The sequence below is a fragment of the Trematomus bernacchii genome, unplaced genomic scaffold, assembly GCF_902827165.1.
Source record: "Trematomus bernacchii unplaced genomic scaffold, fTreBer1.1, whole genome shotgun sequence".
NCBI classification, from domain to species: domain Eukaryota; kingdom Metazoa; phylum Chordata; class Actinopteri; order Perciformes; family Nototheniidae; genus Trematomus; species Trematomus bernacchii.
The window spans coordinates 1,257,315-1,277,001 of record NW_022987607.1 but is presented as its reverse complement, the minus strand read 5'-3'; the positions used below and the strand labels follow the sequence as shown (position 1 = coordinate 1,277,001).

General features: G+C 39.0%; 1 protein-coding gene across 6 annotated transcripts in view; it reads right to left on the bottom strand.

The window, feature by feature from the left end:
- The window catches only part of thrb (thyroid hormone receptor beta), a 161,127-nt gene extending 143,196 nt beyond the window's left edge, over positions 1-17,931 (bottom strand). For 3 of the 6 annotated variants that reach the window (XM_034131137.1, XM_034131138.1, XM_034131141.1), the window contains exon 1: positions 11,945-12,511. The gene's annotated coding sequence lies outside the window, so the exon portion shown is untranslated. Of the gene's footprint in view, positions 1-11,944; positions 12,512-17,802 lie in introns of those variants that run through there. The other 3 variants (XM_034131139.1, XM_034131140.1, XM_034131142.1) reach the window with 2 other exon arrangements.
- Between the last annotated feature and the right edge of the window lie 1,756 nt (positions 17,932-19,687).

The window sequence follows — 19,687 nt, the reverse complement described above, 5'->3', positions numbered from 1 at the left end:
TACATTGATTTAGATATTTGTAAAGGTTTATTTCTTCATAACTTCAAAAACAACAGCAATTAAAACATGTTCACACTGTGTAATTAGGAAACAACAAACATTTTTAAATAAATGAACCCTTTAAATTTCTTCTTCAATAACTCATAACAGAGCCAATTTCACTCACTACCCAAAAACAACATTACTTCTTATTTCTGTTCAAAAGCTATTAATATCCGACACTGTGAGCACATGTTTGAATTTCATCCAGGTAGCATCTCAAAGCTAGCTAGCCTAAGAGACAATCAATTAACCCAACAAAATATCTGTGGCTTCTTTATCGACACCAAACAAGCGGTGCGTTTAGTGCTGTGTTAACAGGAGCAACTGCAATACAGGCTGGATATGTTACTTCAGTTCGTAGCCAATATGGAGATGTGCCAGCGTTCCAAACGTTCTTAAATGTCTGGAACAAAATGTACTCTATTTACTGGCCCTGAATAACTTTTGACTGACTCCTGGCCCTGAGGCACTCCTTACTGTTTGACAAGTTCCTTTAGATCAGGGGTGTCAAACTTAATTTCATTCCGGGCCACATCAGCATTATGGTTGCACTCAAAGGGCCGGTTGTAATTTTAATTATATATAAATATACATATGTAAATATATAATATATATTAAATAATGTATTATATTACATTGTTGGCCCTGCATTGGATTATTATCAGTTCTGGTAATATCTTCCTAAATAACTACGTCTGAAAGCAGAAGTCTAAGGCAAAAAATTGAAAGTAAATATTCAACAATTACACCAATTGTATTGTATATTATATTCTTTGCAAGCTCTTGCGGGCCACATAAAATGAGGTCGCGGGCCGGATTTGGCCCCCGGGCCTTGAGTTTGACACCCCTGCTTTAGATGTTTACTGAAGTTCATATAATTACACACATTTCAAAGGTTACTTAACATCACATCGACGACCTTAAACAACACCACTTGGCTTCTGATCTCTTGAAAAACATCAAAGAAAAACAAAGAACCAGTTTAATTGTGTTCACTTCAACTAAGCTGGTACAACAGTTTGGGGTGCAAGCATTCATGGATAGTCGAGGCAACACTACCAGACATTTCACTACAATCATACAATAACTAGATCAGTGCTATTTGGACACAGATTGTGGTGACACTTCTACAACTGCATATTATGTTTAGCCTAAGCATCCAACAGTTATATATTTCTCTCCAAGACGCAACAAATGGTCTCTTGCGTTTCCATTTTTTGCGCTCTTTTTGATTGAGCGCCATTTCTACTATTGGGTATACAAGCCATCAACGTTGTGCATCTTCACGCTCTACTAATATTCCCAAGACTGTGGTTAGAGATAAACACAAGCAAAGAGGAGCGTAGTATTGGACAATACAGCAGGTAAAGTAACGTTTCTTTGAGAGGCAATGTCTGGAGAAATGTTTTGAGAACAGGCCTAAGCTCATTGTATTTTCTGTCCAAAAGTAACTTTTATCTTACGTTACGCACTTCTTATTGTTGGACCCTTTCCTTCAGGTGTTTACTGAAGTTCAGAAAGAAGGTTCAAAGGTTACTAAACACTTAATTGACAACCTCATCAATAGCCTAACTTCTGTAGAAGTAACACTGACAGTTAAGAGACATTTCACTACAGTTAATACAGTACTGAAGAACATAAATCCCTACTCTTTGGACACAGATAGATGTTCAAACGTCCAGTCACTGTTCCAGAAGACTCATCAAAAAAAATCCATAACCATACTAGAATCCAAAAACAACAGATTGGATTATGACACACTTTTAAAAGGTTACATAACATTTCATTGACAATCTTGATTAAATAACAAAACTTGGCTTCTGATCTCTCGCTCGAAAAACATCCAAGAAAAACAACTCTTGTGTACGTGATGGAAGGCAAGGTGTGCAGATCGTAGTATTGAAGGGTAGATCAGGTATAGTAAAAGTGCTTTGAGCTGTAATGTCTGGAGAAATGTTATTTTTGTGAGAACTGGCACAATCTGATCTAACGTTACTTTTGACTGGCTTTATGCACTCCTTATGGTCAGACCCTTTCCCGTAGATGTTTACCTAAGTTCAAATAATGACGAAAGGTTACTAAACGCAAGGTTACTAAAGTATTCATGGACAGAGTATAGGTAACACTGAAAGCTACCAGACATTTCACTACAGTCATACAGTACTGAAGTAAATAGAGCAGTGATATTTGGATACAGATCAATAGTCCAACGTTTAGTAACTATTGCAGGAGACCCATCAAAAGACCACAGATCGGATTATGACACACTTTTCAAAGGTTACATAACATCTCATTGAAAACCTTAATTAAATAACAAAACTTGGCTTCTGATCTCTGGTTTGAAAAACATCCAAGAAAAAAAACTATTGTGTACGTGATAGGAGACATGGTGTGCAGATCGTAGTATCAGACGGTAGAACAGGTATAGTAACGTTGCTAAGAGAGGCAATGTCTGGAGAAATGTTCCTTATGTGAAAACTGGCCCAATCTGATTGTCCTTACTGGTCTAACGTAACTCTTTACTGGCTTTATGCGCTCCTTATTGTTGGACCCTTTCCTGTAGATGTTTATCTATCAAATAATGACTAAAGGTTACTAACGCATTCATGGACAGAATATAGGTAACACTGAAGGCTAAGAGACATTTCACTACAGTCCAAGAACATAGATCAGTGATATTTGGACACAGAGCGATAGTCAGACGTCTAGAAACTATTGCAGAAGACCCATAAAAGATCCATAGACTAGAATCCAAATATGACACACTTTTCAAAGGTTACATAACATTAGGGATGGGTATCGTTTGAAATGTATCGATTCGGATTCGGATTCCGGTTCTGCTTATCGATTCCGGTTCTTATCGATTCCCCGTTTCGATTCCAAAATTGTAAAAGAAAGAGGTCAAACGTTTAGATTAGAGATGTCCCGATCCGATCACGTGATCGGGGATCGGAGCCGATCACGTGATTTTCAAAAGATCGGAATCGGGAGAAAAAAATCGGGGATAGGGAATTTTTTTTTATAAAATATTTGTATTATTTAATTTAATGTTACAAAACAAAAATGACCATGTTCACGTCTTAAAGTCATGCTGAGGCCTTAGTTTTGGTTTAAAATTACACAACATCATGTATGTGTTGCTTCTTTTGGGCTTGTTTTCATAGACCTGGTTGCTTATTTCTCTCAAATCTGGCAACAGAGTGGGCGCAGTGTCTAATAGTAGCAGTAAGCTAACGAGAGGCTACGTTCAGCTGGTGACTCGGGACAGAGAAAATGTCAGGAGTTTGGAAGTATTATAAAATTGAAAGCGAAGGCAGTGTAACAGCCAGATGCAATGTTTGCAAGGCGGAGGTTCCGCGTGGTGGAAAGAACAGAGCTACGTTCAACACGACCAATCTAATACAAACACCAACAACAACACGACGAGTACACAGCGGCCACTCAGGTAACGGCACTGAAACAACCGACACTTTCAGAGACTTTTAAAAGGAAAGAGAAACCGCCCCAGAACAGCGAAAAGGCCCAAAAAATAACAGCCAAGATAGCTTAATTCATCGCGTTGGATGACCAGCCGTTATCTGTTACCTTTTTTTTCTCTTAATGCATTGCATAAAGATCGGATCGGGAAAAATCGGTATCGGCAGATTGTCAAAATCAAATGATCGAAATCGGATCGGGAGCAAAAAAAGGTGATCGGGACATCCCTAGTTTAGATAACAAAAATATCTTTATTCATTTAAGCTTTAACTGACATTTTTACAAATAAAAAATATACATGCAATACAAATGTATTGCACAATAGCTGTGGTTTATTTTAACTGAGCTATGCCTGTGGCAAGCTATTAACAGGCATTACACTGTGCCTAGTCTTTTTCTTTTTTAGTGTAGTGGAGCCTCACTTCAGAGCGTTTACCGCCATCCATCTTTGGTGTTATGAAGTGACTGAGCTCGTGAACTGTCTACGGGAGGGCGGGGGGAGCCTCGCTGCGGGGCAACTGTGGATCTCTGTCGCCTGTCAGCGCAACTTACATGATGCCGTTTAAAAAGATGAAGGGCGGTGCCGGCCGTCAGCGAAGCATTTTCTTATCGGTTCTCATCTGGAACAGAGTTTCGGTTCCCAACCCTACATAACATCTCATTGAAAACCTTAATTAAATAACAAAACTTGGCTTCTGATCTCTTGCTTGAAGGCATGACCTGCAGAGCGCAGTATCGGAGGGTAGATCAGGTAAAATTACGTTGCTAGGAGAGGCAATGTCTGGAGAAATGTATTGTATGTGAAAACTGGACCAATCTGATTGTCCTTACTGGTCTAACGTAGCTTTTTACTGGCTTGATGCACTCCTTATGGTTGCATACTTTCCTTTAGGTACTGACTGAAGTTCAGATAAGGACAAAACACTTTTAAAAGGTTACTAAATGCAAGGTTACTAAAGCATTCATTGACAGAGTATAGGTAACACTGAAAGCTACTTGACATTTCACTACAGTACAATAACTTAAATCAGTGATATTTGGACCCAAATCGATAGTAGAAACTATTGCAGAAGACCCATAAAAGATCCATAGACTAGAATCCAAATACAACAGATCGGATTATGACACACTTTTCAAAAGTTACACAACATCTCATTGAAAACCTTAATTAAATAACAAAACTTGGCTTCTGATCTCTTGCTTGAAGGCATGACCTGCAGAGCCTAGAATCAAAGGGAGATCAGGTATAGTAATGAGGCAATGTCTTGAGAAATGTTCTTTACATGAAAACTGGCCCAATCTGATTGTCTTTACTGGTCTAATGTAACTTTTGACTGGCTTTATGCACTCCTTATGGTCAGACCCTTTCCTTTACAGTAGGTACTGACTGAAGTTCAGATAAGGACAAATCACTTTTAAAAGGTTACTAAATGCAAGGTTATTAAAGCATTCATGGACAGAGTATAGGTAACACTGAAAGATACTTGACATTTCACTACAGTCAAACAGTACAAGAACTTAAATCAGTGATATTTGGACTCTAATCGATAGTAGAAACTATTGCAGAAGACCCATAAAAGATCCAAAGTAGGATCCAAAGACACTACCCGAGAACATCAAGTCCTCAGTTGAATGTGAGTTCACAGGGATGAGATTTCAGTCTGTTTGAAAGACGTTTATCAAACATCCTCAGGGCGTAACGGTTAGTCTTTAAATGTAGACAAAAACAGCAGTGTGTGTGTGTGTGTGTGTGTGTGTGTGTGTGTGTGTGTGTGTGTGTGTGTGTGTGTGTGTGTGTGTGTGTGTGTGTGTGTGTGTGTGTGTGTGTGTGTGTATAATATATGAAAGGTCAGATAGCACAGTGTGGACTTGCTCAAAGGTTGTTATTGAGCTGCTCAAATTACTTAGTATAGTATCACATCATATCTACAGTTTACTGGTCTGTCTGTAGACCCTGTGGCGGGGTTTATACTGATAAAAAAGTAATGCATTACACTCGTACACATGTTTGAAGTGATGCATTAACGGATATATATTTGATTGGTCTTTGTGCGGGTACAGATGGGTATTGCTAAGACAACCACTCTTTCATTCAGCTTCTTACATTTGAAAAGGGATACATAGTTTTCATGTTATTGTGGTTACATAACTGCAATTTAAGGAGGTCTCAGACAGCCCTGTTAAAAACAGCTACATGTCTCCATTTAGGGAGAGAAAACTGTTTTTTGACTGCAGTGAAAATGTTGTTTTTCAGAGGCTTTGCACCAACAATTGTGGAATAAAGCAGAATAATTGGTTGGATAAAAACATGTGGTGCTGGTTGGAAATCATCTTTCTTTTTTAAACTATTGGACCAGAGAAACAAGAAAGGTTCACATTATGCATTTCCTCTTCTGGGGCATTTCGTTTTTCTGCTGTTATACTTCTTGTAATTTGCGGTTGTAAAGTCGCATAATAATTCAGTGTATGTATATAATACTTACGAGGTAAATTGATCAATCTGGGGTATAAGGATTACATATGTAACAGTGTTTTAGGGATTATTCCTTATACAATTTATGGATTAACATTGTTAATTGTTTTGGCTAAAAAACATAATGGGAAATGTTTTGTATTACACGAAAGAAAACCTTTTACACAGCCAACAGCTCTGCAAGTAATCATCTTAAAATGTTCAGAAATGTGCAAGAAATCAAGTTTCCTTTCAAATTCTGCAAACAATGATCAATTAACTGAGCGCCCATTGCACTTTTTGCATTTTGTGTCTTTCGTTTCGAACTTCTCAGAATATCCATCTCAGGTTTTTATGCAAAAATTGAAAATGCATATTTAACCGGTGACTGCAAATGCACATAAATCACATTACTGTAAGAGGCATTTTTATTATTTCCAATAATATCTTTCTCCCTGCTTGCACACTAGTCTCCCGGCAGCTTATGGTACAGCCTGTTGCTCTCATGATTAATCTGACAGACGATCATCAAAAAGTGATTTAGTATTATACTTCCATTAATCTGAATACCTCACAAAAGACACAAATCAGCAAACCCGATGCAAGAGACCAAGAGTCGTTTGTGTTAAGCTTAAAAAAGTGTAGATCCTACAAGTCCCACAATGCAACTCTCTTCATTAGACGCTCCATCACATCTTTTAAACTCCCAGTTTGCAGCGCAGATTTTAGAAACGTTTGTAATCTCCCAAAATGTAAACTGAGATAACCCCGGTGTCCTCATCTCTCTGCAGAGGAGACGTTATGTAACCGTTAAAAAAAGGAGAGTGCCACTCCTCAGGATTTGGACTCCAATGTCCCCTTTGAATCAGCCGACATTTTAAACCATAACTTGCTTTTTACCTGCCTATTTTATTTGAGATCTGATTACATGATTGTGTCCTCACATTACTGAATGTAATTGATTCCAATGACCGTGTGAACTGCCTTTAAACTCAATCTGCTGCATGTGTGTGTGTCTTCTGTATCCCGTTACACACACACCTTGTAACTGGACACCTCACAGCCAATGTGATTTCACTTCTCTAACAAAAGCCCAACCTCACACGTACACAATGACTGGTAAATATTTGTATCCGAGCGGCGGCTGCAGTAAACATCTGTCTTATTATAAGACCTGCTGCATAATATCCTGGTACCATTACTGAATATTGCAACTGCAGGATAGATTTATGTAACGGCTGTTTTTTCACATTTCCCTCTGATGGTCACGACCAAATACAGGGCTGTGGTAAAGGGTTCACTGAGGACATTTTTATATTCCAGAAATGGAAATCTGGATATTATGGAGCCTCAGAACTGACAAAAGAAGGCCTAAATATAAGATATATTCATAGAAGGAAAATAATCATATATTTCAATGCCTTAGTCCAGGGGTCTGCAACCTTTTTGACCAAAAGAGCCATGTTGCCCCCTTTTCCACCAATTGTTTTTGTCTGGAGCCGCAAAACATATTTGATAGCTTGATAGCTTATAAAGTTGTATATATTGTTACATCTAGGGATGCTCCGATCGATCGGTCACCGATCGAGATCTGCCGATACTCACTCTCTACCGATCGATCGGTGCTCTCTAAACATGCCGATCGCGAGGGCCGATCGCATGACGTAAAATACATGACACTTTTCTCTGTACGCGGCAAAACAAGCTCGCCAAAATGGCTTCACCAGTCTGGCATTATTTTAAGGTGTCCGAAAAAGACAGTAAAATAGCGGCATGCAACGTGTGTGTGAAGCAGAAATCCTGCAGCTCCACCCGCTGTGACGGAGCGGTGAGCGGAGCAACACACACACTAAGAGTTAGACCTAACACACTTAGCTATTTGATCTACCTCTGGAACAAGCTAAACTAGTTATAAATATGTTTATTCTTCACTGTCGGCCTCACACATTACTGGATCAGTGAGCTGCATGAGACGATACTGACGGGCTGTCAGGAGAGAGAGAGAGAGAGGGGGGGAGAGGGAGAGAGAGGAAAAGAGAGCGCTTGCTAATTTCTCCCGTGGTATTATCCAAAGTGAATGTAAACTTGAATAATATACATAATTTGAATGTAATAATTAAGTTGATTGTTGTTTGTGGAAGCTCCAGTGAATGAGCCCCATTAACTGAGTTTTAAACATCACTTTAAATGGAAGATTTAAAGTGATGTTTAAATCTTCCATTTAGGCCCCGCCCACTCGATCGGATCGGCGATCGGTATCGGCAGATACTGATTCCGGCGATCGGCGATCGGCGATCGGCCCCAAAATTGGCGATCGGAGCATCCCTAGTTACATCATAACTACAGTTTGCATTTATTATTTATTACATTATAGAAAACTGTTTACCTCTAATAACAAACAAAGAACTCTTATACTGTAAGGAGAATAAAAAAAAATACACAGGCCTACTTTAAAATAAATCAACACAGCACTTAGGGAGTCCTCTGCACATTTGAAGAAAATGAATATAATTAAAATGGGCCCACTTTGAAATAAATAAAACATAGCTGCACCCTAAAAAGAGTTAACTGATTGAATTATGACTGAAGATCGTCAGCTGTCTTCCTCTTCGTGTTTTTCCTCCAATACGTAAAGGCTGCAGCACCTTTGACAACTTCTCTCCACATATCAAACATCCCGGTAAGCCAGCATCGTTTGCTGTGAAAGCAGATAACTCTAACCACGCAGAATTAAACCCTCTCTGTTCCTCCGATACTTTTATTTTCTTTGATTTATCCATAGTTCGCTCATCGAGCCGGGGGTCAGGGGGTCAGGTTATTCGCCTGCAAGAAAAGGCGCTGGTGCGGGACCGTAGCAGGATATGACGCATCTTTGAGTTGACCTAATTAAAACCGTTTTCTTTTCTTTTTTCACGTGTCGCAGTATCACCTCAAAATATAAGATACGAAACATTTTCAACCGTGCAACAAAATGTAAATAGTCCTACAAATATATTTTTTTTATTTCCTTTTTATTTTTGTCTAAGCTCAAGGGAGCCAGAGTAGAGGGCTTAAAGAGCCGCATGCAGATTGATCAATAATGACAATAATGATTATTTGTAGCCCAGATTTAAACCAGACTGCATTTTATTTGAACAAAAACCTCCCATAGCAACAAAGACTTCTGTACAACATCAACTTCATGCAAACACACACAAAGCCAACAGCTTCATAAACTACAGCACCAAGTGGAGCACAACTTTAATGTTGTTATTACACGGTTAAGTTATACCTCACAATATCAAGTTTAAAACGCCTCCCAATTGCATTATCTAAATCGGTGAAGATAGTAAAGGTAAAAAAAAAACATTGAACGTGGTAAATCATCTGCTCGTGCAACAAGTTGTCCTACATTTTTCTGTCTGCAGCAGAGTGAACAACACATTCTCTGCACATGGAACATGTTAAACAAATGGGACACACCTAACTAAATTGGCTGTTGTTCAAAAGCCAAATATGATGCATGATGGGAAAGATAAAAAAAGTAGTCCCTAGTGGTGTTGGATGGTGTGTCTGACTCAGAAATCTCCTAAAAATGACTTTTGACAAGAGCATTTAATTATGTGTTAACTTAATTTAAATCTTTATCATAAATAGTGGTTGCATAATTTATATTTGAACGAACAAAACTTAATAATAATTTACTGAAAAAATATTGACATACGAGACGAGTAACTTAAATGCAATATGTTTAATCATCACTTGTTTAAACGTGTTATACGGTAAGTCGTATTTACTTCAAGGTCATGTGAGGAAACATCAGGAGTTGAGGCTTGTTAACACCTCACCTGTCCTTACAGGAGGGGGCGGGGCTTAAACTGTAGTATAACAAGTTCAAACATACACACCTGAGAGTAATTATACTGAGTATTACTCATGCATTACTGCAGGTACACCAACCAGCTGCATGCGATGTACAGGTAAACATGTATACTGTACGCTGTAAACAGGAAACTGCTCTGTGATTGGTCACTGCACGCTAATTAGCTATTTGCAATATTAAAGCTGATTGTAATAGATTCTCCTGATGAATTTAATCAGATTTGAGTCAATTATCATCATTATCATAATTATCTAATACCATATAGAGACACTTAACACTGCCTTTGTCTCCCTCAAGTGGGAAGATGTCTTTATTTTATTCAATATATTAAATTTGACGCTCAGTTTCAGTTTTAATTTGCACTCAGAATATTTAGAAAGAACAAAAATAAGCGTTGCTTTAAGACTTTATCATAAAGAGTGAGATAATCCCCGTTCTTTGCTCATATGTCGTTATTTATTTCCCAAAATCATCCACTACGCTCACAAATGTACCCTTCCTCGTGCACAAATCTCATCAAATATATAAATACATGCTCTCTAAGGTTGACTTGCACACAGAGAGATGCTGAAATGTGTTTAAACTCGTCTCAAAATGGTCGCGAATGTGCTTCCATACCATTGCTCCCGCAAAAAAGTGGCAAATCAGCAGCTGGATGTCCTTAAATACCCTCAGCAGAGAACCGAGCTGCCTTCAGGAGCTCCTTGGAAACTCCGCTTCTACATGATGTAAATATGACTCACGCATTTGAGGGCATATTTTAAAATGAATACTAACACTGTCAACAATGCATGCATCAAAATAAACAATATGCATGAATCAAAATGCTAAAATGTCCAAAAAACCACTGCATTTTTACGAAAAAATGATATCACCACTTGTGAATTAAATCAAAGGCTGATGTGCTTTTGCAGCTGTGTTTTACATGTATTAAATGTTAGTATTTATGTCCATGAGTGTGTGTTTGGCTCAGTGTTCCTGCTGTCATATTGTCAGTGCTATCCGCCCCCTGAAGCTGGAAAAAAACAAACTCCCACATTCACCTTGCTGGATCATTCATGCACGACTACACTTTCTGACAGCCTCTGAAGGCATCATTTTTAACATGTCACCTATCAGTCTGCAAACTACGGCAAGGCAAAATGAACAGTTTTTTATTATATCCAAACACGCAAAGAGAGGAATGCCACTTATATTTAAAGCATTAATAAACAACACACTCTTCAGTTAATAAAACTCTGATCTAGAGGAACATTTAAGGTCACTAATGCACTAATAGAGTATCGCTTATTTTTTGCATGACAGATGTTTTATCGAGCGCTCCAGTGAAAGTTGCCAAAACGAAAGCAAAGGTTGCATCAGAAAAACAGAGCAGACATGTATCAGTAAAAGTGAAGCAGGCACATTATTATTAAAGCTGGTAAAATGCATTACAATTCAAGGGGAAACGACAACTTGGGCCCACAAAGCAACTCCCTAAAGTGTCCATAAAGCTAGCCCCGGATACAGGCTTTTCCCTGTACCGACAGAACCTCGACCCAAAAATCATCCAATTCAAATTGCTCTCGCTTTCTTTCAAAATTAACAACACATAAATCAACTTCTCAGTAAGTTACTGAATCCTTACAAGCTAGTGTTCAATTCGGCTTGCATTAAACACACCAGATTTGTAATAATATCGAAACTTTTCTGATCAATTCTTTATATTCCTGCTATCGCAATAAGACAAAATCCACCACCGTGGGCGTAAAGGAGCAATGTTGCCCTATTATAAAGTTTAAATATCACAGTATAAAAGCGATGATTTCTGGGTTAATTACACCCCGAATTGTCATAAAGATCGAAGTTATTCTGGAGATATCTGAGACATGTCCCCCCCCGGTGTGAGGCGCCTGCAGAAAACCAATGCAATGTACAATTTGCAGAAAATGTGAATGTACTTCAGCAAACATTTCCTCCTTATTAGGACACAAATATCAAATGTATAGATGTTTTAAAGCGTGAACATTCATAATTTCCGTAATGCATGAACACCGAGCATGTTTCTTATGTTTTTTGGAGAGGCATGTCATTGGCTGTCAACAAAAAATACCCAAAAAATTGAAACATACCGCATATGGCAAGACGAAGCTCCTATCCAAAAAATATTATTTTCGGTCCCAGAGCCCGAGCATTCCTCCTCCGCTGGACCCGGGGATGATCTCCTGCTGTCGGCTAAACTGAGCGGGACACAGCGCCAAGGTTTAACCTGAAATGACCCACGCTGGAGCAAATCAGGCTAGCGCTGTGCACAGTGTCTGCGTGTGCACGGTGTGTGTGGAGTGTGTGGAGTGTGTGCGTGTCTGTGTCAGTGTGTGTGTGTGTGTGTGGAAGTGTGCGCTAACAGTGCATGTGGATACCAGACTGCGCTCTGGACGCATATAAAAAACTTGGAGACTGAAAAGAAAAGCTGAAAAACACGAACAGAGTGATCGACCGACGCTCCGGAGGATCTGTACCCGGGATCCGGAGCTGTTTCTCGGGCAGGGACCGAGCAGAATAAGCCTCGCCCTGATCACAAAGTTGTTTTTCCCTCTTTCAATGGCGGTTGGCTGTTTCTCACTGGAGGCCTGGTTACATGTCGACAGGGCAGGAAACATACCACTCAACTTACGGAGAGCAGGAGGAAATATAATACAAAATATGTTTGTTAAGTACACAGCTTTATTCTGTATTGAAATAATGAAAATAATGATGGAAAAAAAAGTCATTTAAATTTGCTTGAGTATTATATATAATTGCAATGTTTTAAAATGCTAATGTTTCTACGTTTATTAACATTAAATGTGAGTTTGCATGGGTTGGTTGCAGACTTCAAAATCTATTTATCTGCTTTTATTCTCATTAAATATCATTTTTATTTTTGCTGATTTTGCATGGTTTGGATGCAGAAAATGAAGGTCACAGTGTGCATGTATGTGACAATTGAAAAGGGAAATTCCCTTGAATCCTACTTCTCCAAATCCCATTTCCATGTTTTGATCATCAAAACTATAAGTCTAGACTCCAGGAACCTTGAAGGCATCACACAGGTTCAATTCTACCTGTGCCATTTATTAATCCAGATGTTATGTTAGTTGACGTACGTTGGATATATATTGGCCATATTCCCTATACTGTACAACACCGGATTGAGTACAAAAAAAACACGAAGCACTTAATTAATTAATGTATGCCTTGTAACTAATTCACCAGCTCTTACTATAGTATGACTTGCTTGAATTGAATATATATATGCACGTTCCTTGCTGTTTGGAGTTTGTTTCTTTAGGGGTTTTATTGTAAGTCGCTTTGGATAAAAGCATCAGCTAAATTATATGTAATGTAATGTAAACACGTAACTTCTGTTGGGTAGCCAAGATGGCCGTCGTTGAGTGTGAGAAGTGTCCCAGCGTTCCAAACGTTCTTTACTTTCTGGAATAAAATGTACTTTATTTCCTGGCCCTGAATAACTTTGTACTGGCTCCTCGCCATCAGGCACTCCTTACTGTTGCACACGTTCCTTTAGATGTTTACTGAAGTTCATATAATGACACACATTTCTTCTTTTGCTTTTAGCTCCCAGACTTTGGAACTCTTTCCCCCTCCAACACATCCGACAGTCTGACACAATAACCACATTCAAGACCCTCCTCAAAACCCACCTGTTCACTGTCCCCCTGTTTCTGTCCTTTTGTTCAGTTTTTAAGAAAATATTCTGATATGTAAGGTGTCCTTGGGTGCTTTGAAAGGCTCCTCTAAATCAAATGTATTATTATTAAACATTTCTGCCCTCCTTTCAATATCATCTAGCGGGCACATTTACTGTTTGGTACAAGATCTGAGTACTTCTACTTTTACTATAGTACAAGATTTGAGTACTTCTACTTTTACTCAAGTACAAGACCTGAGTACTTCTACTTTTACTCAAGTACCAGATCTGAGTACTTCTACTTTTACTCAAGTACCAGATCTAAGTACTTCTACTTTTACTACGGATCTGAGTACTTCTCCCCCTCTGTTAGGCAGTACTATGGGTCACAATCAGGTTTATTTGCAGGTTTCTTGGTGGTCTCACCTGTGTTCATGTTAGAGTTACTGAACTGCATTTGGGTTATTGACACAAGACCCCTGTTGGTCCCTCTATCTGCAGCATTGTGGGGAATAAGTGAGTTTATATATATATATATATATATATATATATATATATATGGCCCCCAAACGCCAATTGTTATCAATTTTTTATTTTTTTAAAGGTCCCATGTCATGCTTTTCCGGTTATTACTCGTCCCCTTGTGTGTTATGAAGGTTTTTATGCATATAAACGGTCTGCAGAGTCAAAAACCCTCAAAGTACACCCTGTAGCGAGTAAAACTCTAACACAGAAAAGACCTCCCCAAAACGCCTCGTTGGAGATTTCTCATTTTCCATTGTTTACTTCCCGGGTACTCTGACGTGGGGATACCCAGAGGCCAGCCTTTCATGAAACATATATACAGGAACATATATACAGCGTAGGGCACTGAAGAACGATGCTGTTCCTACTTTGTTTGGACCAGCGGGAGATTCGGGTACACAACCTGTAAGTATTCATTGTTGTTTGTGTATTTATGATGTTTAAAACAAACAAGGTATCTACCACGACTGTTTAAATGGGTAAACGTTTTTCGGACTACTACGTTGGGATGGTGGAGAAATGCTCTCCGCAGACCCATTCTCACAGCGTTATAAACCTTTTTCTTACTCAATATCAAGCCACACTTATTGTTTTTACTTCGGCTGTGAGTGTTTGTGTGTGCTCAGGATGAGTTTCGCTTGTTCTCGCTGTATCGCCGACACGGAAGCCTGTCTGCTGCGAGCAGCAACGAGCCTCAACGTCCCGACCAATCAGAGCACACTGGGCTCACAGGGAGGGGGAGCAGGAGCTCCAACAAGCCGTTTAGGACAGAGAGTGAATACCGGTGAATACACATACTTTACAGAGATGCTGTATGAGAAACCAATGTGAGTTTGGAAAATTGCACAGTATAATCTATTTTAGTATACCTCAACAATGGAATTATGATCAGTAGAAATGGCCATGACATGGGACCTTTAAAGCTTTATACCCAAAATCAGCACTTTTGAAACAGGAAGTGAAATAGAGGGATATGAGGCATGGCTAGAATGGGTGATCTGTTTGGTATTTTGAGCAAAACACTTCACAGACATGTTTTTTATATATTTGTATATATCTGAGACCTATGCTATTGCCTAAAAACAGCATGATAGGTGACCTTTAAGTCAATTTCCTCCAAACTCAATAACATTTACAGGAACTTAAGAAGCAAGACACACAGGGATTTGTTGACTATCTGAAACAAAACCAACACAAACTAGAAGTTTACAAGTAATCCAAATCAATCTTGTGTCCATTTGAAATAAATTAGGATAAATAAAAGTCAGTTAAACTGTAAGATACGTACATTTTAATTGTACGTTTAAATCTGCTGCTCCATGTGAAGCTAGAAAAAGTGAGGAAAAAAGTGAGCAGCCTTTAAATCTGGAGTGAACAGGTGAACCTAATCGGGTTAACGAGGAGGAAATAATCAGCCAATCAGTGATGAGGAAAGGAAGTGAGATCGAGGAAGTTGTTGAAGAAATGATCACCAAATGAAAAGAGAATTGGGATTTTTAATACTATTGTTTCAAATGATGCAAAGCCTCAGAGCCAAATGCATCCAACATAAACTTAAAAAATAGAATTGAAAAATTAAATCAATGAAAACAGCTTGTACACACACATCTTTTATTTAGAAAATCAGTACAAACATCATGCTTTCACTGCAGACTTCCTACAGGTAACAACACCTACATGAGTTTTAAAGCTTCACTCACAACATAATTAACATTTCTTTGTATTGTTAGACTATAAATTGGTTTAAAACAGTGATTAAATGCACAGATCTGCTGCACGAGTCCCTAAATTCAACATTGTTTGATTATAAGCTATAGTGTTATTCAAAGTGAATATCATTTGAAGTAGAGTTCAGATTTTAAGGAGTTATGGCATCTGTTGTCGGTCGTTCTGGATAAAAACGTCAGCTGAATGAAATATCATAACAGAGAAAAATAAACTGCAGTTCCACAAATGGCCACTTGAGGTTGGCTCCATGAGGGTGATTGACCTCCATGTTAAAATTCCCAACTTTAAAGCAGGAATAAAACACGTTCACAGACTATTCAAAAACTGTTTTTGACCCAAAAGCTAATCTGCCCCTATATAACAATGATAAGGTGTTTCTTTTTATATAATTCAAACGTTTGAATGATATTAAAGCACTTATGAAACCCAATAGGATCTCAGAGACGACTTCTATAGAGAGCAGGTCAGGGATTTCCTATCTCTGTATAGGACCCTGAAGGCAGCATCTCTTTGTACATTTTTGATTATGTATAATTATATTTCTAAAAATTAAATAAATAGCGTAGCCCAAAATGTTTAATTATAAGTAGTAATAAATCAAAAATATATATTAAATAAATGTAACGTGTGGGAAACTAAATAAGAAAAGGTGGACATTTAGAGAGGTTTAATAAAAAAAAAATGAAATTACATCACCGTTTGATTACTTTTTAAACGAGCAGGATATGAAATATAATACAGGCTTTTCAGTATATACTCACTAATAATTGGCAGTTTAAGGTCTCTTTTTCCCGCTGTATTTACCCTAGGATTGGCAGCTGTCAGATTCACAGTTTGCAGGTAAATTACTGAAGGAGGATCTGATGAGTCTCTGTTTGCTTACCTTACTTGTGTTTCATTTGGACGCTTTCCAAGTGTGTGAGAGGGCCGCCTTTATGTTTGTGCCTTCAATCATCTCTGACATTAATATGACAGATACTGGATGGAGGAACGCCCTCTCCAATTATCACCTATTTTAAGAAAACTATGTTTGGTTAAATGCAAATGAAGGCTGCAAAAAAAAGATTCAAATGTGTATCTAGTTCAGAGGATTCTGGGAGTGGTTTTGTCTCTTTGTTATCTGTACTTTTATTGACTGTTTAAAGAACATGTTGTGAAAGACAGGATACGATGGAACGTTCTTATCCGTTCTAAGACACTACATACTGATATACACCTGAACATCAGCAGGAGAGGACTCTTTAAAGTAGAGACACTAAATACTGATATACACCTGAACATCAGCAGGAGAGGACTCTTTAAAGTAGAGACACTACATACTGATATACACCTGAACATCAGCAGGAGAGGACTCTTTAAAGTAGAGACACTACATACTGATATGAACCTGAACATCAGCAGGAGAGGACTCTTTAAAGTAGAGACACTACATACTGATATACACCTGAACATCAGCAGGAGAGGACTCTTTAAAGTAGAGACACTACATACTGATATACACCTGAACATCAGCAGGAGAGGACTCTTTAAAGTAGAGACACTACATACTGATATACACCTGAACATCAGCAGGAGAGGACTCTTTAAAGTAGAGACACTAAATACTGATATACACCTGAACATCAGCAGGAGAGGACTCTTTAAAGTAGAGACACTACATACTGATATACACCTGAACATCAGCAGGAGAGGACTCTTTAAAGTAGAGACACTACATACTGATATGAACCTGAACATCAGCAGGAGAGGACTCTTTAAAGTAGAGACACTACACACCTGAAGTGTGACGATGATTAAAAACAAGACTCGAAGCAAACCGGTTCTGCAGACGACTGTGTAGCACAGTGGCAGGGGAATCTGCTCAACGTGTGTGTGTGTGTGTGTGTGTGTGTGTGTGTGTGTGTGTGTGTGTGTGTGTGTGTGTGTGTGTGTGTGTGTGTGTGTGTGTGTGTGTGTGTGTGTGTGTGTGTGTGTGTGTGTGTGTGTGTGTGTGTGTGTGTGTGTGTGGTGTGTGTGTGTGTGTGTGTGTGTGTGTCTGTGGTTTACCTTGACTTCCTGACTGGTTATGAAATGTCCCCAAAGAGCATTCTTGTTGTTTCTTGGTGTGTGTTTTCTTCTTCTTTGTCCAGAGGCCTGTACTACGAATCCAGTTCAACAGGCCCTGGATATGTTTGAGTTACCCAGCTTACCTAATCCAAAACAAGTGCGCTCTCGCTAAACGGTCCTACGACGCTGGTTATCATCTCGGTAACTCAAGCCAGGGTTTCTCTGTCCGACTGAGTGCGCGTTCACATGAAAGGGGCGGGGTTAGCAACATTTGACCAATCACAAACATGGAGAAGCGTACTGACAGCGCAGCGTCATACTTCCTGAATGAAAAGTGAACTTTAATATTAGTCAAATATGAAGAAGTTAAACTTTAAACATCCATGACTTAAACACTTTATCCAGGATAAAAGCCACATAGCTGCACCTGCAAGGTGAATACAGCTGGTTAAAGAAAAAGCGTTTGAATGCGTACATTAACAGGTTTATGAAATCACTGCCCCGTCCAAGACACGAGTGGATCTGACTTTAATTACATTTGACTCGAGTGTTTCATCAACTTAATGTGTTGCTTAAAATAATACTTCTGCATACAGTATGTGACACTGTGAGTGTTGCACGGCCAGATACGGCTCAGCTGACTCAGATAAGGAAATATATGATACATTATGATGTGATGTGATATGAATGATAATGGGACACATCGACGTCTGCACTCACAGTGCCGCGGACTGTACGTAATGTTACTCTGATCCGGTTACTTATGTTGTGGCAGATATTTAAGTAAGCTTTCTTAACGCTAATGTTATAATAGTCAGATTGCTCTGAAGATGGGAGGGGATATTCTATTCATTTTCACGTTCACACAGTCAGTTGATTTTTGCCGGCCGTCTTTCCTGCAACGGCAGTTTTTCTGTATTTCCTTTCTCCTGTAATATGACTTGATAGCTTTAAACTCTGCACACTGAGCTCTGATTGGTCAGCAGGCGGTGCTTTTACTGAGTTGATCTCTTAGCCTGGAACCTAACCTGCTCCGGAGGCTAGCCGTTCAGCAAAAGTTACCATGGAGATCTACCCCGCTAAGAAGAGAACCAGCGTCATAGGACCGGAAACCGGCTTCGTAGGTCACACACACACACACACACACACACACACACACACACACACACACACACACACACATACACACATACTATGTATACATCACTTCAGGGGACATTACATTGACTTACATGCATTTCCTGGAGACTTATCCTAACCTTAGCCATAACCAACACATGCCTAAACCTAACCAAGTCTTCACCCTAAAATTAATGACCTCCATTATGTCCCCATAAGGGAGGCGAGTCCCCACACTTGACTGTGTAAACAGATTTAGGTCCCCACAAGTATAGTAATGCTAGGCCACACACACACACACACACACAGTGCTTTCACTGAGTTGATCTCTTATCCTGGAACCTAACCTGCTCCGGAGCAGGCTAGCCGTTCAGCAAATATGTTTATGTTTTATATTACATTACATTACATTACATGTTACTTGTTAGACGCTTTTATCCAGAGCGACTTACATACTCAATACTGTGGGCAATCCCCACAGGAGCAATTTGGGGTGAAGTGTCTCAGGGACACAACGACATGCTGACTGCAGTGGGGTTTGAACCTGTGCTCTCCTGATCCCAACACCAACGCACTAATCCACTGCGCCACGCCGTTTTAAATGAGTATATGATAATTTGACACGACAGACACTTCACCCAAAATTGCTCCAGTTCAGATTGCCCACAGTATTGAATATATGCAAGTCACTTTGGGTGAAAGTGTCTACATGTAGTCGTCAAATTTGAGCTGTTTTCTAAATGTCTTACTATCACAAATATGTGTT